We start from the raw sequence: 23,771 nt of genomic DNA, 5'->3' as shown, positions 1-23,771 counted from the left end.
GTCATTTAGACACAGGATGTCCTCCCTATTGAGGCGGAAGTAGTCAAGAAGAATCACCTCCGCAATGAAGCGGAGGTTCTTCAACTGACGATGGCTCTCCGACACCTCTATGCGGATGGTATTTCGCATCGACATTTCCCCAGAGGGGAAAGCCCAGGAGAACGGCATCTTCCACACCCAGGGACTAAGCCCCTTCCCCAATAGCAGCAGGGGCTCGGAATCCCGCTATAAAAGCGGAACCCTTACCCAAGGCAGAGGTCGGGGGTACCCTAGGTGCTTCCGAAGCTACAGGTAACGCTCAACGTACCGAAAATGCCTTCTGAGACACAAGGTCCCAGAGACAGGGGGATCGCAACCCGTTGTCCGTGGACTAAGCCCGCTCCCCAATAGCAGCAAGGGGGTGAAGTCCCTCCGTAAGGAGAGACAATCCCCCAAGGCCGAGAAGCGGGGTACCACAGACACCTTCCGACCAGACCAAATGCAGATACTACACTTGATCTTAGCCAAAAGGCCGAGAAGCGATAACCGTGAAAGGGGCGGGCCCAACAAGGTGCCCTTCATGGGCACTATCACTGCTTGCTGTCAGGGAGGCTGCCAGACAATTTTCCATGCACACTCTGGGCTGGGGGGCAGTCAACCACCAGTACACACAGCAGAACCTAAACCCATACCATTATTGCTAAGCAGCAAGACAGGGGCCCATTGCACTCCCACGGGGCCTTTTTAAATGCAATCCATAACCCGGATTTGCCAGGAACCCTTCTTACTCCTCCTACTTGCATGTGACACTGGGCTTAGGATCTGCATAGGAAACACACACACAAGCACACACCTACCTTTGTTGCCTGCAGATGCCTCCTTGGCTGTCCCCAAACGGTATCAAACCAACACCCACGGGAAGCTGTAAGCATAGAGGACATGCCTGCACCCCATTGGACTTACCTGTGTGGGTTAAACCCGGGTTATTTGACAACCTATGGCGGTGATGGTTCTGCTCAGGCAGAGCAGTGCTGATGCTCCTCATAAAGCTGTCGCTGCTGTGAAGGTTCTAGGTGACATCACAAATCCCTATGGTTACATACACAACAAAGCTGGGTTGTTGTTGTTTACACTCTGCAAGGCCTGTGGAAGTGAGTGACATCATAGCACTGTAGTTCTGAGGGTTCTAGATGGATGCAACAATCTCCTGTTGCTTCTATGAAGGCCATAATAGACGACATCACCAAACAGCTCCATAGTCACATACACAGCAAAGGAGAGATGTTGTTTACACCTAGTGATGTCAGTGGTATTGAGTGACATCACAGCACAGTGCTAAGGCTCCTGGGCCTGGACACAGCAGCGGCTGCAATATCTCAACGGAGAATACGTTTATATATATGTGTGTGTGTGCGCGTATATATATATATATATATATATATATATATATATTTCTCCGCCGAAATCACTTTTAAACCCATTTCCACCTTTTTTTCCCTTCTCTTCCTCTTACTTTTTTTTCACGTTTTTTTACGTTTTTCTCCTTTTCGCCTCTTTTCTGGCCGTATTATTCTTCTTTTTCTTCTTTTTTTTCGTCTAATGCATACCCCATCAGTGCAGCAATGCTTATTCAATACCGCCAGCAGATGGAGACACTGGGGGATAATTTTCTAAGGATTTATACTGATTTTTCCTGTCTGAATTTGTCGCACAGAAAGTTGCAGGCCAAATATGTGTGACATTTCTGCGACTTTAGCTTCTAGAGCATTTTTACAACATTATACATAGGTGCTGAATACATAAAAAGCGACTGTTCAGCGACAGACAAGTCGCATCGGCTGAAAGTAGGCCAGAATGTCAGTCCATGTTGGAGCAGGTTTAGATACAGTCTAAAGTATAGATCTCAAAGTCTGTGCACAGAATTTAGCAAGGGCCTCGCACCTTCTGATGCATCAGGTAGGTGCACAATAGCATAGCCTAACCCTCTGTACTTTGGTCTATATTGATGCGGGACATAGACAGCCAGCTGATGACCAATCCATTAGTGCAATGGATGGCTGGAAGCATTTGTCTTTGCCTTTGCAATACCACAGAAGCAATGCATGGTCAATGTACAGCAATGACACACCTGTGTGAACAGCCAGGAGACCCCCCCCCCCCCCCCCCATGTTATGTTACATAGTTACATAGTTAGTACGGTCGAAAAAAGACATATGTCCATCAAGTTCAACCAGGGAATTAAGGGGTAGGGGTGTGGCGCGATATTGGGGAAGGGATGAGATTTTATATTTCTTCATAAGCATTAATCTTATTTTGTCAATTAGGAACATTCAGCACCCACCCGCTATCAAGGCAGCTGCCTATCATGTCATGCCCTACCTGCACAGGTGTGCTGGCTACTCAAATGATCCAATTAAGGAGGCCATTTAGTCAGCAGCAGCAGAAGTCCTGTGCCTGGACGCTCCAACAGCGGCCAGACACAAGCAGAAGCAGCAGAAGCAGCAGCAGCACCACCTTTTGTTTTTTGGCTGCAGCAGCAGCAGCAAGGCCCACAGGGCTGGCTAGCTGGCTAGCCAGCAAGCAGGTAGCAATGAAAGTAGGAATCTTTCTTTTTAACCCTGTAAGGGGGTGGTGCACTGTACCCGAAGATACTGCCATATCGGGTCAATGCATAGGGCGACGGAAGCAAGCTTCGAAATCGGCCCCCGTTCTCAAAAATCCATTTAATATATGGTCCCCAGATAGGGGACGTATCAGATATTAAACTGATAAGAACAGATACTACACTTGATCTTAGCCAAAAGGCCGAGAAGCGATAACCGTGAAAGGGGCGGGCCCAACAAGGTGCCCTTCATGGGCACTATCACTGCTTGCTGTCAGGGAGGCTGCCAGACAATTTTCCATGCACACTCTGGGCTGGGGGGCAGTCAACCACCAGTACACACAGCAGAACCTAAACCCATACCATTATTGCTAAGCAGCAAGACAGGGGCCCATTGCACTCCCACGGGGCCTTTTTAAATGCAATCCATAACCCGGATTTGCCAGGAACCCTTCTTACTCCTCCTACTTGCATGTGACACTGGGCTTAGGATCTGCATAGGAAACACACACACAAGCACACACCTACCTTTGTTGCCTGCAGATGCCTCCTTGGCTGTCCCCAAACGGTATCAAACCAACACCCACGGGAAGCTGTAAGCATAGAGGACATGCCTGCACCCCATTGGACTTACCTGTGTGGGTTAAACCCGGGTTATTTGACAACCTATGGCGGTGATGGTTCTGCTCAGGCAGAGCAGTGCTGATGCTCCTCATAAAGCTGTCGCTGCTGTGAAGGTTCTAGGTGACATCACAAATCCCTATGGTTACATACACAACAAAGCTGGGTTGTTGTTGTTTACACTCTGCAAGGCCTGTGGAAGTGAGTGACATCATAGCACTGTAGTTCTGAGGGTTCTAGATGGATGCAACAATCTCCTGTTGCTTCTATGAAGGCCATAATAGACGACATCACCAAACAGCTCCATAGTCACATACACAGCAAAGAAGAGATGTTGTTTACACCTAGTGATGTCAGTGGTATTGAGTGACATCACAGCACAGTGCTAAGGCTCCTGGGCCTGGACACAGCAGCGGCTGCAATATCTCAACGGAGAATACGTTTATATATATGTGTGTGTGTGCGCGTATATATATATATATATATATATATATATATATATATTTCTCCGCCGAAATCACTTTTAAACCCATTTCCACCTTTTTTTCCCTTCTCTTCCTCTTACTTTTTTTTCAAGTTTTTTTACGTTTTTCTCCTTTTCGCCTCTTTTCTGGGCGTATTATTCTTCTTTTTCTTCTTTTTTTTCGTCTAATGCATACCCCATCAGTGCAGCAATGCTTATTCAATACCGCCAGCAGATGGAGACACTGGGGGATAATTTTCTAAGGATTTATACTGATTTTTCCTGTCTGAATTTGTCGCACAGAAAGTTGCAGGCCAAATATGTGTGACATTTCTGCGACTTTAGCTTCTAGAGCATTTTTACAACATTATACATAGGTGCTGAATACATAAAAAGCGACTGTTCAGCGACAGACAAGTCGCATCGGCTGAAAGTAGGCCAGAATGTCAGTCCATGTTGGAGCAGGTTTAGATACAGTCTAAAGTATAGATCTCAAAGTCTGTGCACAGAATTTAGCAAGGGCCTCGCACCTTCTGATGCATCAGGTAGGTGCACAATAGCATAGCCTAACCCTCTGTACTTTGGTCTATATTGATGCGGGACATAGACAGCCAGCTGATGACCAATCCATTAGTGCAATGGATGGCTGGAAGCATTTGTCTTTGCCTTTGCAATACCACAGAAGCAATGCATGGTCAATGTACAGCAATGACACACCTGTGTGAACAGCCAGGAGACCCCCCCCCCCCCCCCCCCCATGTTATGTTACATAGTTACATAGTTAGTACGGTCGAAAAAAGACATATGTCCATCAAGTTCAACCAGGGAATTAAGGGGTAGGGGTGTGGCGCGATATTGGGGAAGGGATGAGATTTTATATTTCTTCATAAGCATTAATCTTATTTTGTCAATTAGGAACATTCAGCACCCACCCGCTATCAAGGCAGCTGCCTATCATGTCATGCCCTACCTGCACAGGTGTGCTGGCTACTCAAATGATCCAATTAAGGAGGCCATTTAGTCAGCAGCAGCAGAAGTCCTGTGACTGGACGCTCCAACAGCGGCCAGACACAAGCAGAAGCAGAAGCAGCAGAAGCAGCAGCAGCACCACCTTTTGTTTTTTGGCTGCAGCAGCAGCAAGGCCCACAGGGCTGGCTAGCTGGCTAGCCAGCAAGCAGGTAGCAATGAAAGTAGGAATCTTTCTTTTTAACCCTGTAAGGGGGTGGTGCACTGTACCCGAAGATACTGCCATATCGGGTCAATGCATAGGGCGACGGAAGCAAGCTTCGAAATCGGCCCCCGTTCTCAAAAATCCATTTAATATATGGTCCCCAGATAGGGGACGTATCAGATATTAAACTGATAAGAACAGATACTACACTTGATCTTAGCCAAAAGGCCGAGAAGCGATAACCGTGAAAGGGGCGGGCCCAACAAGGTGCCCTTCATGGGCACTATCACTGCTTGCTGTCAGGGAGGCTGCCAGACAATTTTCCATGCACACTCTGGGCTGGGGGGCAGTCAACCACCAGTACACACAGCAGAACCTAAACCCATACCATTATTGCTAAGCAGCAAGACAGGGGCCCATTGCACTCTCACGGGGCCTTTTTAAATGCAATCCATAACCCGGATTTGCCAGGAACCCTTCTTACTCCTCCTACTTGCATGTGACACTGGGCTTAGGATCTGCATAGGAAACACACACACAAGCACACACCTACCTTTGTTGCCTGCAGATGCCTCCTTGGCTGTCCCCAAACGGTATCAAACCAACACCCACGGGAAGCTGTAAGCATAGAGGACATGCCTGCACCCCATTGGACTTACCTGTGTGGGTTAAATCCGGGTTATTTGACAACCTATGGCGGTGATGGTTCTGCTCAGGCAGAGCAGTGCTGATGCTCCTCATAAAGCTGTCGCTGCTGTGAAGGTTCTAGGTGACATCACAAATCCCTATGGTTACATACACAACAAAGCTTGGTTGTTGTTGTTTACACTCTGCAAGGCCTGTGGAAGTGAGTGACATCATAGCACTGTAGTTCTGAGGGTTCTAGATGGATGCAACAATCTCCTGTTGCTTCTATGAAGGCCATAATAGACGACATCACCAAACAGCTCCATAGTCACATACACAGCAAAGGAGAGATGTTGTTTACACCTAGTGATGTCAGTGGTATTGAGTGACATCACAGCACAGTGCTAAGGCTCCTGGGCCTGGACACAGCAGCGGCTGCAATATCTCAACGGAGAATACGTTTATATATATGTGTGTGTGTGCGCGTATATATATATATATATATATATATATATATATATATATATATATATATATATATATATTTCTCCGCCGAAATCACTTTTAAACCCATTTCCACCTTTTTTTCCCTTCTCTTCCTCTTACTTTTTTTTCACGTTTTTTTACGTTTTTCTCCTTTTCGCCTCTTTTCTGGGCGTATTATTCTTCTTTTTCTTCTTTTTTTTCGTCTAATGCATACCCCATCAGTGCAGCAATGCTTATTCAATACCGCCAGCAGATGGAGACACTGGGGGATAATTTTCTAAGGATTTATACTGATTTTTCCTGTCTGAATTTGTCGCACAGAAAGTTGCAGGCCAAATATGTGTGACATTTCTGCGACTTTAGCTTCTAGAGCATTTTTACAACATTATACATAGGTGCTGAATACATAAAAAGCGACTGTTCAGCGACAGACAAGTCGCATCGGCTGAAAGTAGGCCAGAATGTCAGTCCATGTTGGAGCAGGTTTAGATACAGTCTAAAGTATAGATCTCAAAGTCTGTGCACAGAATTTAGCAAGGGCCTCGCACCTTCTGATGCATCAGGTAGGTGCACAATAGCATAGCCTAACCCTCTGTACTTTGGTCTATATTGATGCGGGACATAGACAGCCAGCTGATGACCAATCCATTAGTGCAATGGATGGCTGGAAGCATTTGTCTTTGCCTTTGCAATACCACAGAAGCAATGCATGGTCAATGTACAGCAATGACACACCTGTGTGAACAGCCAGGAGACCCCCCCCCCCCCCCCCCATGTTATGTTACATAGTTACATAGTTAGTACGGTCGAAAAAAGACATATGTCCATCAAGTTCAACCAGGGAATTAAGGGGTAGGGGTGTGGCGCGATATTGGGGAAGGGATGAGATTTTATATTTCTTCATAAGCATTAATCTTATTTTGTCAATTAGGAACATTCAGCACCCACCCGCTATCAAGGCAGCTGCCTATCATGTCATGCCCTACCTGCACAGGTGTGCTGGCTACTCAAATGATCCAATTAAGGAGGCCATTTAGTCAGCAGCAGCAGAAGTCCTGTGCCTGGACGCTCCAACAGCGGCCAGACACAAGCAGAAGCAGAAGCAGCAGAAGCAGCAGCAGCAGCACCACCACCTTTTGTTTTTTGGCTGCAGCAGCAGCAAGGCCCACAGGGCTGGCTAGCTGGCTAGCCAGCAAGCAGGTAGCAATGAAAGTAGGAATCTTTCTTTTTAACCCTGTAAGGGGGTGGTGCACTGTACCCGAAGATACTGCCATATCGGGTCAATGCATAGGGCGACGGAAGCAAGCTTCGAAATCGGCCCCCGTTCTCAAAAATCCATTTAATATATGGTCCCCAGATAGGGGACGTATCAGATATTAAACTGATAAGAACAGATACTACACTTGATCTTAGCCAAAAGGCCGAGAAGCGATAACCGTGAAAGGGGCGGGCCCAACAAGGTGCCCTTCATGGGCACTATCACTGCTTGCTGTCAGGGAGGCTGCCAGACAATTTTCCATGCACACTCTGGGCTGGGGGGCAGTCAACCACCAGTACACACAGCAGAACCTAAACCCATACCATTATTGCTAAGCAGCAAGACAGGGGCCCATTGCACTCCCACGGGGCCTTTTTAAATGCAATCCATAACCCGGATTTGCCAGGAACCCTTCTTACTCCTCCTACTTGCATGTGACACTGGGCTTAGGATCTGCATAGGAAACACACACACAAGCACACACCTACCTTTGTTGCCTGCAGATGCCTCCTTGGCTGTCCCCAAACGGTATCAAACCAACACCCACGGGAAGCTGTAAGCATAGAGGACATGCCTGCACCCCATTGGACTTACCTGTGTGGGTTAAACCCGGGTTATTTGACAACCTATGGCGGTGATGGTTCTGCTCAGGCAGAGCAGTGCTGATGCTCCTCATAAAGCTGTCGCTGCTGTGAAGGTTCTAGGTGACATCACAAATCCCTATGGTTACATACACAACAAAGCTGGGTTGTTGTTGTTTACACTCTGCAAGGCCTGTGGAAGTGAGTGACATCATAGCACTGTAGTTCTGAGGGTTCTAGATGGATGCAACAATCTCCTGTTGCTTCTATGAAGGCCATAATAGACGACATCACCAAACAGCTCCATAGTCACATACACAGCAAAGGAGAGATGTTGTTTACACCTAGTGATGTCAGTGGTATTGAGTGACATCACAGCACAGTGCTAAGGCTCCTGGGCCTGGACACAGCAGCGGCTGCAATATCTCAACGGAGAATACGTTTATATATATGTGTGTGTGTGCGCGTATATATATATATATATATATATATATATATATATATATATATTTCTCCGCCGAAATCACTTTTAAACCCATTTCCACCTTTTTTCCCCTTCTCTTCCTCTTACTTTTTTTTCACGTTTTTTTACGTTTTTCTCCTTTTCGCCTCTTTTCTGGGCGTATTATTCTTCTTTTTCTTCTTTTTTTTCGTCTAATGCATACCCCATCAGTGCAGCAATGCTTATTCAATACCGCCAGCAGATGGAGACACTGGGGGATAATTTTCTAAGGATTTATACTGATTTTTCCTGTCTGAATTTGTCGCACAGAAAGTTGCAGGCCAAATATGTGTGACATTTCTGCGACTTTAGCTTCTAGAGCATTTTTACAACATTATACATAGGTGCTGAATACATAAAAAGCGACTGTTCAGCGACAGACAAGTCGCATCGGCTGAAAGTAGGCCAGAATGTCAGTCCATGTTGGAGCAGGTTTAGATACAGTCTAAAGTATAGATCTCAAAGTCTGTGCACAGAATTTAGCAAGGGCCTCGCACCTTCTGATGCATCAGGTAGGTGCACAATAGCATAGCCTAACCCTCTGTACTTTGGTCTATATTGATGCGGGACATAGACAGCCAGCTGATGACCAATCCATTAGTGCAATGGATGGCTGGAAGCATTTGTCTTTGCCTTTGCAATACCACAGAAGCAATGCATGGTCAATGTACAGCAATGACACACCTGTGTGAACAGCCAGGAGACCCCCCCCCCCCCATGTTATGTTACATAGTTACATAGTTAGTACGGTCGAAAAAAGACATATGTCCATCAAGTTCAACCAGGGAATTAAGGGGTAGGGGTGTGGCGCGATATTGGGGAAGGGATGAGATTTTATATTTCTTCATAAGCATTAATCTTATTTTGTCAATTAGGAACATTCAGCACCCACCCGCTATCAAGGCAGCTGCCTATCATGTCATGCCCTACCTGCACAGGTGTGCTGGCTACTCAAATGATCCAATTAAGGAGGCCATTTAGTCAGCAGCAGCAGAAGTCCTGTGCCTGGACGCTCCAACAGCGGCCAGACACAAGCAGAAGCAGAAGCAGCAGAAGCAGCAGCAGCAGCACCACCTTTTGTTTTTTGGCTGCAGCAGCAGCAAGGCCCACAGGGCTGGCTAGCTGGCTAGCCAGCAAGCAGGTAGCAATGAAAGTAGGAATCTTTCTTTTTAACCCTGTAAGGGGGTGGTGCACTGTACCCGAAGATACTGCCATATCGGGTCAATGCATAGGGCGACGGAAGCAAGCTTCGAAATCGGCCCCCGTTCTCAAAAATCCATTTAATATATGGTCCCCAGATAGGGGACGTATCAGATATTAAACTGATAAGAACAGATACTACACTTGATCTTAGCCAAAAGGCCGAGAAGCGATAACCGTGAAAGGGGCGGGCCCAACAAGGTGCCCTTCATGGGCACTATCACTGCTTGCTGTCAGGGAGGCTGCCAGACAATTTTCCATGCACACTCTGGGCTGGGGGGCAGTCAACCACCAGTACACACAGCAGAACCTAAACCCATACCATTATTGCTAAGCAGCAAGACAGGGGCCCATTGCACTCCCACGGGGCCTTTTTAAATGCAATCCATAACCCGGATTTGCCAGGAACCCTTCTTACTCCTCCTACTTGCATGTGACACTGGGCTTAGGATCTGCATAGGAAACACACACACAAGCACACACCTACCTTTGTTGCCTGCAGATGCCTCCTTGGCTGTCCCCAAACGGTATCAAACCAACACCCACGGGAAGCTGTAAGCATAGAGGACATGCCTGCACCCCATTGGACTTACCTGTGTGGGTTAAACCCGGGTTATTTGACAACCTATGGCGGTGATGGTTCTGCTCAGGCAGAGCAGTGCTGATGCTCCTCATAAAGCTGTCGCTGCTGTGAAGGTTCTAGGTGACATCACAAATCCCTATGGTTACATACACAACAAAGCTGGGTTGTTGTTGTTTACACTCTGCAAGGCCTGTGGAAGTGAGTGACATCATAGCACTGTAGTTCTGAGGGTTCTAGATGGATGCAACAATCTCCTGTTGCTTCTATGAAGGCCATAATAGACGACATCACCAAACAGCTCCATAGTCACATACACAGCAAAGGAGAGATGTTGTTTACACCTAGTGATGTCAGTGGTATTGAGTGACATCACAGCACAGTGCTAAGGCTCCTGGGCCTGGACACAGCAACGGCTGCAATATCTCAACGGAGAATACGTTTATATATATGTGTGTGTGTGCGCGTATATATATATATATATATATATATATATATATATATATATATATTTCTCCGCCGAAATCACTTTTAAACCCATTTCCACCTTTTTTCCCCTTCTCTTCCTCTTACTTTTTTTTCACGTTTTTTTACGTTTTTCTCCTTTTCGCCTCTTTTCTGGGCGTATTATTCTTCTTTTTCTTCTTTTTTTTCGTCTAATGCATACCCCATCAGTGCAGCAATGCTTATTCAATACCGCCAGCAGATGGAGACACTGGGGGATAATTTTCTAAGGATTTATACTGATTTTTCCTGTCTGAATTTGTCGCACAGAAAGTTGCAGGCCAAATATGTGTGACATTTCTGCGACTTTAGCTTCTAGAGCATTTTTACAACATTATACATAGGTGCTGAATACATAAAAAGCGACTGTTCAGCGACAGACAAGTCGCATCGGCTGAAAGTAGGCCAGAATGTCAGTCCATGTTGGAGCAGGTTTAGATACAGTCTAAAGTATAGATCTCAAAGTCTGTGCACAGAATTTAGCAAGGGCCTCGCACCTTCTGATGCATCAGGTAGGTGCACAATAGCATAGCCTAACCCTCTGTACTTTGGTCTATATTGATGCGGGACATAGACAGCCAGCTGATGACCAATCCATTAGTGCAATGGATGGCTGGAAGCATTTGTCTTTGCCTTTGCAATACCACAGAAGCAATGCATGGTCAATGTACAGCAATGACACACCTGTGTGAACAGCCAGGAGACCCCCCCCCCCCCCCCCAATGTTATGTTACATAGTTACATAGTTAGTACGGTCGAAAAAAGACATATGTCCATCAAGTTCAACCAGGGAATTAAGGGGTAGGGGTGTGGCGCGATATTGGGGAAGGGATGAGATTTTATATTTCTTCATAAGCATTAATCTTATTTTGTCAATTAGGAACATTCAGCACCCACCCGCTATCAAGGCAGCTGCCTATCATGTCATGCCCTACCTGCAAAGGTGTGCTGGCTACTCAAATGATCCAATTAAGGAGGCCATTTAGTCAGCAGCAGCAGAAGTCCTGTGCCTGGACGCTCCAACAGCGGCCAGACACAAGCAGAAGCAGAAGCAGCAGAAGCAGCAGCAGCACCACCTTTTGTTTTTTGGCTGCAGCAGCAGCAAGGCCCACAGGGCTGGCTAGCTGGCTAGCCAGCAAGCAGGTAGCAATGAAAGTAGGAATCTTTCTTTTTAACCCTGTAAGGGGGTGGTGCACTGTACCCGAAGATACTGCCATATCGGGTCAATGCATAGGGCGACGGAAGCAAGCTTCGAAATCGGCCCCCGTTCTCAAAAATCCATTTAATATATGGTCCCCAGATAGGGGACGTATCAGATATTAAACTGATAAGAACAGATACTACACTTGATCTTAGCCAAAAGGCCGAGAAGCGATAACCGTGAAAGGGGCGGGCCCAACAAGGTGCCCTTCATGGGCACTATCACTGCTTGCTGTCAGGGAGGCTGCCAGATAATTTTCCATGCACACTCTGGGCTGGGGGGCAGTCAACCACCAGTACACACAGCAGAACCTAAACCCATACCATTATTGCTAAGCAGCAAGACAGGGGCCCATTGCACTCCCACGGGGCCTTTTTAAATGCAATCCATAACCCGGATTTGCCAGGAACCCTTCTTACTCCTCCTACTTGCATGTGACACTGGGCTTAGGATCTGCATAGGAAACACACACACAAGCACACACCTACCTTTGTTGCCTGCAGATGCCTCCTTGGCTGTCCCCAAACGGTATCAAACCAACACCCACGGGAAGCTGTAAGCATAGAGGACATGCCTGCACCCCATTGGACTTACCTGTGTGGGTTAAACCCGGGTTATTTGACAACCTATGGCGGTGATGGTTCTGCTCAGGCAGAGCAGTGCTGATGCTCCTCATAAAGCTGTCGCTGCTGTGAAGGTTCTAGGTGACATCACAAATCCCTATGGTTACATACACAACAAAGCTGGGTTGTTGTTGTTTACACTCTGCAAGGCCTGTGGAAGTGAGTGACATCATAGCACTGTAGTTCTGAGGGTTCTAGATGGATGCAACAATCTCCTGTTGCTTCTATGAAGGCCATAATAGACGACATCACCAAACAGCTCCATAGTCACATACACAGCAAAGGAGAGATGTTGTTTACACCTAGTGATGTCAGTGGTATTGAGTGACATCACAGCACAGTGCTAAGGCTCCTGGGCCTGGACACAGCAGCGGCTGCAATATCTCAACGGAGAATACGTTTATATATGTGTGTGTGTGTGCGCGTATATATATATATATATATATATATATATATATATATATATATATATATATATTTCTCCGCCGAAATCACTTTTAAACCCATTTCCACCTTTTTTTCCCTTCTCTTCCTCTTACTTTTTTTTCACGTTTTTTTACGTTTTTCTCCTTTTCGCCTCTTTTCTGGGCGTATTATTCTTCTTTTTCTTCTTTTTTTTCGTCTAATGCATACCCCATCAGTGCAGCAATGCTTATTCAATACCGCCAGCAGATGGAGACACTGGGGGATAATTTTCTAAGGATTTATACTGATTTTTCCTGTCTGAATTTGTCGCACAGAAAGTTGCAGGCCAAATATGTGTGACATTTCTGCGACTTTAGCTTCTAGAGCATTTTTACAACATTATACATAGGTGCTGAATACATAAAAAGCGACTGTTCAGCGACAGACAAGTCGCATCGGCTGAAAGTAGGCCAGAATGTCAGTCCATGTTGGAGCAGGTTTAGATACAGTCTAAAGTATAGATCTCAAAGTCTGTGCACAGAATTTAGCAAGGGCCTCGCACCTTCTGATGCATCAGGTAGGTGCACAATAGCATAGCCTAACCCTCTGTACTTTGGTCTATATTGATGCGGGACATAGACAGCCAGCTGATGACCAATCCATTAGTGCAATGGATGGCTGGAAGCATTTGTCTTTGCCTTTGCAATACCACAGAAGCAATGCATGGTCAATGTACAGCAATGACACACCTGTGTGAACAGCCAGGAGACACCCCCCCCCCCCCCATGTTATGTTACATAGTTACATAGTTAGTACGGTCGAAAAAAGACATATGTCCATCAAGTTCAACCAGGGAATTAAGGGGTAGGGGTGTGGCGCGATATTGGGGAAGGGATGAGATTTTATATTTCTTCATAAACATTAATCTTATTTTGTCAATTAGGAACATTCAGCACCCACCCGCTATCAAGGCAGCTGCCTATCATGTCATGCCCTACCTGCACAGGTGTGCTGGCTACTCAAATGATCCAATTAAGGAGGCCATTTAGTCAGCAGCAGCAGAAGTCCTGTGCCTGGACGCTCCAACAGCGGCCAGACACAAGCAGAAGCAGAAGCAGCAGAAGCAGCAGCAGCACCACCTTTTGTTTTTTGGCTGCAGCAGCAGCAAGGCCCACAGGGCTGGCTAGCTGGCTAGCCAGCAAGCAGGTAGCAATGAAAGTAGGAATCTTTCTTTTTAACCCTGTAAGGGGGTGGTGCACTGTACCCGAAGATACTGCCATATCGGGTCAATGCATAGGGCGACGGAAGCAAGCTTCGAAATCGGCCCCCGTTCTCAAAAATCCATTTAATATATGGTCCCCAGATAGGGGACGTATCAGATATTAAACTGATAAGAACAGATACTACACTTGATCTTAGCCAAAAGGCCGAGAAGCGATAACCGTGAAAGGGGCGGGCCCAACAAGGTGCCCTTCATGGGCACTATCACTGCTTGCTGTCAGGGAGGCTGCCAGACAATTTTCCATGCACACTCTGGGCTGGGGGGCAGTCAACCACCAGTACACACAGCAGAACCTAAACCCATACCATTATTGCTAAGCAGCAAGACAGGGGCCCATTGCACTCCCACGGGGCCTTTTTAAATGCAATCCATAACCCGGATTTGCCAGGAACCCTTCTTACTCCTCCTACTTGCATGTGACACTGGGCTTAGGATCTGCATAGGAAACACACACACAAGCACACACCTACCTTTGTTGCCTGCAGATGCCTCCTTGGCTGTCCCCAAACGGTATCAAACCAACACCCACGGGAAGCTGTAAGCATAGAGGACATGCCTGCACCCCATTGGACTTACCTGTGTGGGTTAAACCCGGGTTATTTGACAACCTATGGCGGTGATGGTTCTGCTCAGGCAGAGCAGTGCTGATGCTCCTCATAAAGCTGTCGCTGCTGTGAAGGTTCTAGGTGACATCACAAATCCCTATGGTTACATACACAACAAAGCTGGGTTGTTGTTGTTTACACTCTGCAAGGCCTGTGGAAGTGAGTGACATCATAGCACTGTAGTTCTGAGGGTTCTAGATGGATGCAACAATCTCCTGTTGCTTCTATGAAGGCCATAATAGACGACATCACCAAACAGCTCCATAGTCACATACACAGCAAAGGAGAGATGTTGTTTACACCTAGTGATGTCAGTGGTATTGAGTGACATCACAGCACAGTGCTAAGGCTCCTGGGCCTGGACACAGCAGCGGCTGCAATATCTCAACGGAGAATACGTTTATATATATGTGTGTGTGTGCGCGTATATATATATATATATATATATATATATATATATATATATATATATATACATTTCTCCGCCGAAATCACTTTTAAACCCATTTCCACCTTTTTTTCCCTTCTCTTCCTCTTACTTTTTTTTCACGTTTTTTTACGTTTTTCTCCTTTTCGCCTCTTTTCTGGGCGTATTATTCTTCTTTTTCTTCTTTTTTTTCGTCTAATGCATACCCCATCAGTGCAGCAATGCTTATTCAATACCGCCAGCAGATGGAGACACTGGGGGATAATTTTCTAAGGATTTATACTGATTTTTCCTGTCTGAATTTGTCGCACAGAAAGTTGCAGGCCAAATATGTGTGACATTTCTGCGACTTTAGCTTCTAGAGCATTTTTACAACATTATACATAGGTGCTGAATACATAAAAAGCGACTGTTCAGCGACAGACAAGTCGCATCGGCTGAAAGTAGGCCAGAATGTCAGTCCATGTTGGAGCAGGTTTAGATACAGTCTAAAGTATAGATCTCAAAGTCTGTGCACAGAATTTAGCAAGGGCCTCGCACCTTCTGATGCATCAGGTAGGTGCACAATAGCATAGCCTAACCTTCTGTACTTTGGTCTATATTGATGCGGGACATAGACAGCCAGCTGATGACCAATCCATTAGTGCAATGGATGGCTGGAAGCATTTGTCTTTGCCTTTGCAATACCACAGAAGCAATGCATGGTCAATGTACAGCAATGACACACCTGTGTGAACAGCCAGGAGACCCCCCCCCCCCCCATGTTATGTTACATAGTTACATAGTTAGTACGGTCGAAAAAAGACATATGTCCATCAAGTTCAACCAGGGAATTAAGGGGTAGGGGTGTGGCGCGATATTGGGGAAGGGATGAGATTTTATATTTCTTCATAAGCATTAATCTTATTTTGTCAATTAGGAACATTCAGCACCCACCCGCTATCAAGGCAGCTGCCTATCATGTCATGCCCTACCTGCACAGGTGTGCTGGCTACTCAAATGATCCAATTAAGGAGGCCATTTAGTCAGCAGCAGCAGAAGTCCTGTGCCTGGACGCTCCAACAGCGGCCAGACACAAGCAGAAGCAGAAGCAGCAGAAGCAGCAGCAGCACCACCTTTTGTTTTTTGGCTGCAGCAGCAGCAAGGCCCACAGGGCTGGCTAGCTGGCTAGCCAGCAAGCAGGTAGCAATGAAAGTAGGAATCTTTCTTTTTAACCCTGTAAGGGGGTGGTGCACTGTACCCGAAGATACTGCCATATCGGGTCAATGCATAGGGCGACGGAAGCAAGCTTCGAAATCGGCCCCCGTTCTCAAAAATCCATTTAATATATGGTCCCCAGATAGGGGACGTATCAGATATTAAACTGATAAGAACAGATACTACACTTGATCTTAGCCAAAAGGCCGAGAAGCGATAACCGTGAAAGGGGCGGGCCCAACAAGGTGCCCTTCATGGGCACTATCACTGCTTGCTGTCAGGGAGGCTGCCAGACAATTTTCCATGCACACTCTGGGCTGGGGGGCAGTCAACCACCAGTACACACAGCAGAACCTAAACCCATACCATTATTGCTAAGCAGCAAGACAGGGGCCCATTGCACTCCCACGGGGCCTTTTTAAATGCAATCCATAACCCGGATTTGCCAGGAACCCTTCTTACTCCTCCTACTTGCATGTGACACTGGGCTTAGGATCTGCATAGGAAACACACACACAAGCACACACCTACCTTTGTTGCCTGCAGATGCCTCCTTGGCTGTCCCCAAACGGTATCAAACCAACACCCACGGGAAGCTGTAAGCATAGAGGACATGCCTGCACCCCATTGGACTTACCTGTGTGGGTTAAACCCGGGTTATTTGACAACCTATGGCGGTGATGGTTCTGCTCAGGCAGAGCAGTGCTGATGCTCCTCATAAAGCTGTCGCTGCTGTGAAGGTTCTAGGTGACATCACAAATCCCTATGGTTACATACACAACAAAGCTGGGTTGTTGTTGTTTACACTCTGCAAGGCCTGTGGAAGTGAGTGACATCATAGCACTGTAGTTCTGAGGGTTCTAGATGGATGCAACAATCTCCTGTTGCTTCTATGAAGGCCATAATAGACGACATCACCAAACAGCTCCATAGTCACATACACAGCAAAGGAGAGATGTTGTTTACACCTAGTGATGTCAGTGGTATTGAGTGACATCACAGCACAGTGCTAAGGCTCCTGGGCCTGGACACAGCAGCGGCTGCAATATCTCAACGGAGAATACGTTTATATATATGTGTGTGTGTGCGCGTATATATATATATATATATATATATATATATATATATATATATATTTCTCCGCCGAAATCACTTTTAAACCCATTTCCACCTTTTTTTCCCTTCTCTTCCTCTTACTTTTTTTTCACGTTTTTTTACGTTTTTCTCCTTTTCGCCTCTTTTCTGGGCGTATTATTCTTCTTTTTCTTCTTTTTTTTCGTCTAATGCATACCCCATCAGTGCAGCAATGCTTATTCAATACCGCCAGCAGATGGAGACACTGGGGGATAATTTTCTAAGGATTTATACTGATTTTTCCTGTCTGAATTTGTCGCACAGAAAGTTGCAGGCCAAATATGTGTGACATTTCTGCGACTTTAGCTTCTAGAGCATTTTTACAACATTATACATAGGTGCTGAATACATAAAAAGCGACTGTTCAGCGACAGACAAGTCGCATCGGCTGAAAGTAGGCCAGAATGTCAGTCCATGTTGGAGCAGGTTTAGATACAGTCTAAAGTATAGATCTCAAAGTCTGTGCACAGAATTTAGCAAGGGCCTCGCACCTTCTGATGCATCAGGTAGGTGCACAATAGCATAGCCTAACCCTCTGTACTTTGGTCTATATTGATGCGGGACATAGACAGCCAGCTGATGACCAATCCATTAGTGCAATGGATGGCTGGAAGCATTTGTCTTTGCCTTTGCAATACCACAGAAGCAATGCATGGTCAATGTACAGCAATGACACACCTGTGTGAACAGCCAGGAGACCCCCCCCCCCCCCATGTTATGTTACATAGTTACATAGTTAGTACGGTCGAAAAAAGACATATGTCCATCAAGTTCAACCAGGGAATTAAGGGGTAGGGGTGTGGCGCGATATTGGGGAAGGGATGAGATTTTATATTTCTTCATAAGCATTAATCTTATTTTGTCAATTAGGAACATTCAGCACCCACCCGCTATCAAGGCAGCTGCCTATCATGTCATGCCCTACCTGCACAGGTGTGCTGGCTACTCAAATGATCCAATTAAGGAGGCCATTTAGTCAGCAGCAGCAGAAGTCCTGTGCCTGGACGCTCCAACAGCGGCCAGACACAAGCAGAAGCAGAAGCAGCAGAAGCAGCAGCAGCACCACCTTTTGTTTTTTGGCTGCAGCAGCAGCAAGGCCCACAGGGCTGGCTAGCTGGCTAGCCAGCAAGCAGGTAGCAATGAAAGTAGGAATCTTTCTTTTTAACCCTGTAAGGGGGTGGTGCACTGTACCCGAAGATACTGCCATATCGGGTCAATGCATAGGGCGACGGAAGCAAGCTTCGAAATCGGCCCCCGTTCTCAAAAATCCATTTAATATATGGTCCCCAGATAGGGGACGTATCAGATATTAAACTGATAAGAACAGATACTACACTTGATCTTAGCCAAAAGGCCGAGAAGCGATAACCGTGAAAGGGGCGGGCCCAACAAGGTGCCCTTCATGGGCACTATCACTGCTTGCTGTCAGGGAGGCTGCCAGACAATTTTCCATGCACACTCTGGGCTGGGGGGCAGTCAACCACCAGTACACACAGCAGAACCTAAACCCATACCATTATTGCTAAGCAGCAAGACAGGGGCCCATTGCACTCCCACGGGGCCTTTTTAAATGCAATCCATAACCCGGATTTGCCAGGAACCCTTCTTACTCCTCCTACTTGCATGTGACACTGGGCTTAGGATCTGCATAGGAAACACACACACAAGCACACACCTACCTTTGTTGCCTGCAGATGCCTCCTTGGCTGTCCCCAAACGGTATCAAACCAACACCCACGGGAAGCTGTAAGCATAGAGGACATGCCTGCACCCCATTGGACTTACCTGTGTGGGTTAAACCCGGGTTATTTGACAACCTATGGCGGTGATGGTTCTGCTCAGGCAGAGCAGTGCTGATGCTCCTCATAAAGCTGTCGCTGCTGTGAAGGTTCTAGGTGACATCACAAATCCCTATGGTTACATACACAACAAAGCTGGGTTGTTGTTGTTTACACTCTGCAAGGCCTGTGGAAGTGAGTGACATCATAGCACTGTAGTTCTGAGGGTTCTAGATGGATGCAACAATCTCCTGTTGCTTCTATGAAGGCCATAATAGACGACATCACCAAACAGCTCCATAGTCACATACACAGCAAAGGAGAGATGTTGTTTACACCTAGTGATGTCAGTGGTATTGAGTGACATCACAGCACAGTGCTAAGGCTCCTGGGCCTGGACACAGCAGCGGCTGCAATATCTCAACGGAGAATACGTTTATATATATGTGTGTGTGTGCGCGTATATATATATATATATATATATATATATATATATATATATTTCTCCGCCGAAATCACTTTTAAACCATTTCCACCTTTTTTTCCCTTCTCTTCCTCTTACTTTTTTTTCACGTTTTTTTACGTTTTTCTCCTTTTCGCCTCTTTTCTGGGCGTATTATTCTTCTTTTTCTTCTTTTTTTTCGTCTAATGCATACCCCATCAGTGCAGCAATGCTTATTCAATACCGCCAGCAGATGGAGACACTGGGGGATAATTTTCTAAGGATTTATACTGATTTTTCCTGTCTGAATTTGTCGCACAGAAAGTTGCAGGCCAAATATGTGTGACATTTCTGCGACTTTAGCTTCTAGAGCATTTTTACAACATTATACATAGGTGCTGAATACATAAAAAGCGACTGTTCAGCGACAGACAAGTCGCATCGGCTGAAAGTAGGCCAGAATGTCAGTCCATGTTGGAGCAGGTTTAGATACAGTCTAAAGTATAGATCTCAAAGTCTGTGCACAGAATTTAGCAAGGGCCTCGCACCTTCTGATGCATCAGGTAGGTGCACAATAGCATAGCCTAACCCTCTGTACTTTGGTCTATATTGATGCGGGACATAGACAGCCAGCTGATGACCAATCCATTAGTGCAATGGATGGCTGGAAGCATTTGTCTTTGCCTTTGCAATACCACAGAAGCAATGCATGGTCAATTTACAGCAATGACACACCTGTGTGAACAGCCAGGAGACCCCCCCCCCCCCCCCCATGTTATGTTACATAGTTACATAGTTAGTACGGTCGAAAAAAGACATATGTCCATCAAGTTCAACCAGGGAATTAAGGGGTAGGGGTGTGGCGCGATATTGGGGAAGGGATGAGATTTTATATTTCTTCATAAGCATTAATCTTATTTTGTCAATTAGGAACATTCAGCACCCACCCGCTATCAAGGCAGCTGCCTATCATGTCATGCCCTACCTGCACAGGTGTGCTGGCTACTCAAATGATCCAATTAAGGAGGCCATTTAGTCAGCAGCAGCAGAAGTCCTGTGCCTGGACGCTCCAACAGCGGCCAGACACAAGCAGAAGCAGAAGCAGCAGAAGCAGCAGCAGCACCACCTTTTGTTTTTTGGCTGCAGCAGCAGCAAGGCCCACAGGGCTGGCTAGCTGGCTAGCCAGCAAGCAGGTAGCAATGAAAGTAGGAATCTTTCTTTTTAACCCTGTAAGGGGGTGGTGCACTGTACCCGAAGATACTGCCATATCGGGTCAATGCATAGGGCGACGGAAGCAAGCTTCGAAATCGGCCCCCGTTCTCAAAAATCCATTTAATATATGGTCCCCAGATAGGGGACGTATCAGATATTAAACTGATAAGAACAGATACTACACTTGATCTTAGCCAAAAGGCCGAGAAGCGATAACCGTGAAAGGGGCGGGCCCAACAAGGTGCCCTTCATGGGCACTATCACTGCTTGCTGTCAGGGAGGCTGCCAGACAATTTTCCATGCACACTCTGGGCTGGGGGGCAGTCAACCACCAGTACACACAGCAGAACCTAAACCCATACCATTATTGCTAAGCAGCAAGACAGGGGCCCATTGCACTCCCACGGGGCCTTTTTAAATGCAATCCATAACCCGGATTTGCCAGGAACCCTTCTTACTCCTCCTACTTGCATGTGACACTGGGCTTAGGATCTGCATAGGAAACACACACACAAGCACACACCTACCTTTGTTGCCTGCAGATGCCTCCTTGGCTGTCCCCAAACGGTATCAAACCAACACCCACGGGAAGCTGTAAGCATAGAGGACATGCCTGCACCCCATTGGACTTACCTGTGTGGGTTAAACCCGGGTTATTTGAAAACCTATGGCGGTGATGGTTCTGCTCAGGCAGAGCAGTGCTGATGCTCCTCATAAAGCTGTCGCTGCTGTGAAGGTTCTAGGTGACATCACAAATCCCTATGGTTACATACACAACAAAGCTGGGTTGTTGTTGTTTACACTCTGCAAGGCCTGTGGAAGTGAGTGACATCATAGCACTGTAGTTCTGAGGGTTCTAGATGGATGCAACAATCTCCTGTTGCTTCTATGAAGGCCATAATAGACGACATCACCAAACAGCTCCATAGTCACATACACAGCAAAGGAGAGATGTTGTTTACACCTAGTGATGTCAGTGGTATTGAGTGACATCACAGCACAGTGCTAAGGCTCCTGGGCCTGGACACAGCAGCGGCTGCAATATCTCAACGGAGAATACGTTTATATATATGTGTGTGTGTGCGCGTATATATATATATATATATATATATATATATATATATATATATATTTCTCCGCCGAAATCACTTTTAAACCCATTTCCACCTTTTTTTCCCTTCTCTTCCTCTTACTTTTTTTTCACGTTTTTTTACGTTTTTCTCCTTTTCGCCTCTTTTCTGGGCGTATTATTCTTCTTTTTCTTCTTTTTTTTCGTCTAATGCATACCCCATCAGTGCAGCAATGCTTATTCAATACCGCCAGCAGATGGAGACACTGGGGGATAATTTTCTAAGGATTTATACTGATTTTTCCTGTCTGAATTTGTCGCACAGAAAGTTGCAGGCCAAATATGTGTGACATTTCTGCGACTTTAGCTTCTAGAGCATTTTTACAACATTATACATAGGTGCTGAATACATAAAAAGCGACTGTTCAGCGACAGACAAGTCGCATCGGCTGAAAGTAGGCCAGAATGTCAGTGCATGTTGGAGCAGGTTTAGATACAGTCTAAAGTATAGATCTCAAAGTCTGTGCACAGAATTTAGCAAGGGCCTCGCACCTTCTGATGCATCAGGTAGGTGCACAATAGCATAGCCTAACCCTCTGTACTTTGGTCTATATTGATGCGGGACATAGACAGCCAGCTGATGACCAATCCATTAGTGCAATGGATGGCTGGAAGCATTTGTCTTTGCCTTTGCAATACCACAGAAGCAATGCATGGTCAATGTACAGCAATGACACACCTGTGTGAACAGCCAGGAGACCCCCCCCCCCCCCCATGTTATGTTACATAGTTACATAGTTAGTACGGTCGAAAAAAGACATATGTCCATCAAGTTCAACCAGGGAATTAAGGGGTAGGGGTGTGGCGCGATATTGGGGAAGGGATGAGATTTTATATTTCTTCATAAGCATTAATCTTATTTTGTCAATTAGGAACATTCAGCACCCACCCGCTATCAAGGCAGCTGCCTATCATGTCATGCCCTACCTGCACAGGTGTGCTGGATACTCAAATGATCCAATTAAGGAGGCCATTTAGTCAGCAGCAGCAGAAGTCCTGTGCCTGGACGCTCCAACAGCGGCCAGACACAAGCAGAAGCAGAAGCAGCAGAAGCAGCAGCAGCACCACCTTTTGTTTTTTGGCTGCAGCAGCAGCAAGGCCCACAGGGCTGGCTAGCTGGCTAGCCAGCAAGCAGGTAGCAATGAAAGTAGGAATCTTTCTTTTTAACCCTGTAAGGGGGTGGTGCACTGTACCCGAAGATACTGCCATATCGGGTCAATGCATAGGGCGACGGAAGCAAGCTTCGAAATCGGCCCCCGTTCTCAAAAATCCATTTAATATATGGTCCCCAGATAGGGGACGTATCAGATATTAAACTGATAAGAACAGATACTACACTTGATCTTAGCCAAAAGGCCGAGAAGCGATAACCGTGAAAGGGGCGGGCCCAACAAGGTGCCCTTCATGGGCACTATCACTGCTTGCTGTCAGGGAGGCTGCCAGACAATTTTCCATGCACACTCTGGGCTGGGGGGCAGTCAACCACCAGTACACACAGCAGAACCTAAACCCATACCATTATTGCTAAGCAGCAAGACAGGGGCCCATTGCACTCCCACGGGGCCTTTTTAAATGCAATCCATAACCCGGATTTGCCAGGAACCCTTCTTACTCCTCCTACTTGCATGTGACACTGGGCTTAGGATCTGCATAGGAAACACACACACAAGCACACACCTACCTTTGTTGCCTGCAGATGCCTCCTTGGCTGTCCCCAAACGGTATCAAACCAACACCCACGGGAAGCTGTAAGCATAGAGGA

General features: G+C 46.4%; 10 non-coding genes and 1 pseudogene across 10 annotated transcripts; all 11 read right to left on the bottom strand.

Moving 5' to 3' along the window:
* Window positions 1–305: 305 nt before the first annotated feature.
* Window positions 306–523, bottom strand: LOC130300143 (U2 spliceosomal RNA; annotated as a pseudogene).
* Window positions 524–2,605: 2,082 nt separating this feature from the next.
* On the bottom strand, window positions 2,606–2,796 carry LOC130300178 (U2 spliceosomal RNA). The gene has a single exon (XR_008851164.1). It is a non-coding gene; the product is annotated as a U2 spliceosomal RNA (small nuclear RNA).
* A 2,089-nt stretch (window positions 2,797–4,885) lies between these two features.
* Window positions 4,886–5,076, bottom strand: LOC130300177 (U2 spliceosomal RNA). The gene has a single exon (XR_008851163.1). It is a non-coding gene; the product is annotated as a U2 spliceosomal RNA (small nuclear RNA).
* A 2,115-nt stretch (window positions 5,077–7,191) lies between these two features.
* On the bottom strand, window positions 7,192–7,382 carry LOC130300176 (U2 spliceosomal RNA). The gene has a single exon (XR_008851162.1). It is a non-coding gene; the product is annotated as a U2 spliceosomal RNA (small nuclear RNA).
* Window positions 7,383–9,473: 2,091 nt separating this feature from the next.
* LOC130300174 (U2 spliceosomal RNA) lies at window positions 9,474–9,664 on the bottom strand. The gene has a single exon (XR_008851160.1). It is a non-coding gene; the product is annotated as a U2 spliceosomal RNA (small nuclear RNA).
* A 2,095-nt stretch (window positions 9,665–11,759) lies between these two features.
* On the bottom strand, window positions 11,760–11,950 carry LOC130300173 (U2 spliceosomal RNA). Its single transcript, XR_008851159.1, has one exon. It is a non-coding gene; the product is annotated as a U2 spliceosomal RNA (small nuclear RNA).
* Window positions 11,951–14,051: 2,101 nt separating this feature from the next.
* On the bottom strand, window positions 14,052–14,242 carry LOC130300172 (U2 spliceosomal RNA). Its single transcript, XR_008851158.1, has one exon. It is a non-coding gene; the product is annotated as a U2 spliceosomal RNA (small nuclear RNA).
* A 2,099-nt stretch (window positions 14,243–16,341) lies between these two features.
* On the bottom strand, window positions 16,342–16,532 carry LOC130300171 (U2 spliceosomal RNA). Its single transcript, XR_008851157.1, has one exon. It is a non-coding gene; the product is annotated as a U2 spliceosomal RNA (small nuclear RNA).
* A 2,091-nt stretch (window positions 16,533–18,623) lies between these two features.
* On the bottom strand, window positions 18,624–18,814 carry LOC130300170 (U2 spliceosomal RNA). Its single transcript, XR_008851156.1, has one exon. It is a non-coding gene; the product is annotated as a U2 spliceosomal RNA (small nuclear RNA).
* A 2,089-nt stretch (window positions 18,815–20,903) lies between these two features.
* On the bottom strand, window positions 20,904–21,094 carry LOC130300169 (U2 spliceosomal RNA). The gene has a single exon (XR_008851155.1). It is a non-coding gene; the product is annotated as a U2 spliceosomal RNA (small nuclear RNA).
* Window positions 21,095–23,186: 2,092 nt separating this feature from the next.
* Window positions 23,187–23,377, bottom strand: LOC130300168 (U2 spliceosomal RNA). Its single transcript, XR_008851154.1, has one exon. It is a non-coding gene; the product is annotated as a U2 spliceosomal RNA (small nuclear RNA).
* Window positions 23,378–23,771: the final 394 nt, after the last annotated feature.

This window comes from Hyla sarda, unplaced genomic scaffold, assembly GCF_029499605.1.
Source record: "Hyla sarda isolate aHylSar1 unplaced genomic scaffold, aHylSar1.hap1 scaffold_107, whole genome shotgun sequence".
In the NCBI taxonomy this organism is placed as follows: Eukaryota; Metazoa; Chordata; class Amphibia; order Anura; family Hylidae; genus Hyla; species Hyla sarda.
Note: the sequence above shows the minus strand (reverse complement) of the source record. Positions and strands in the feature narration are given on the sequence as shown.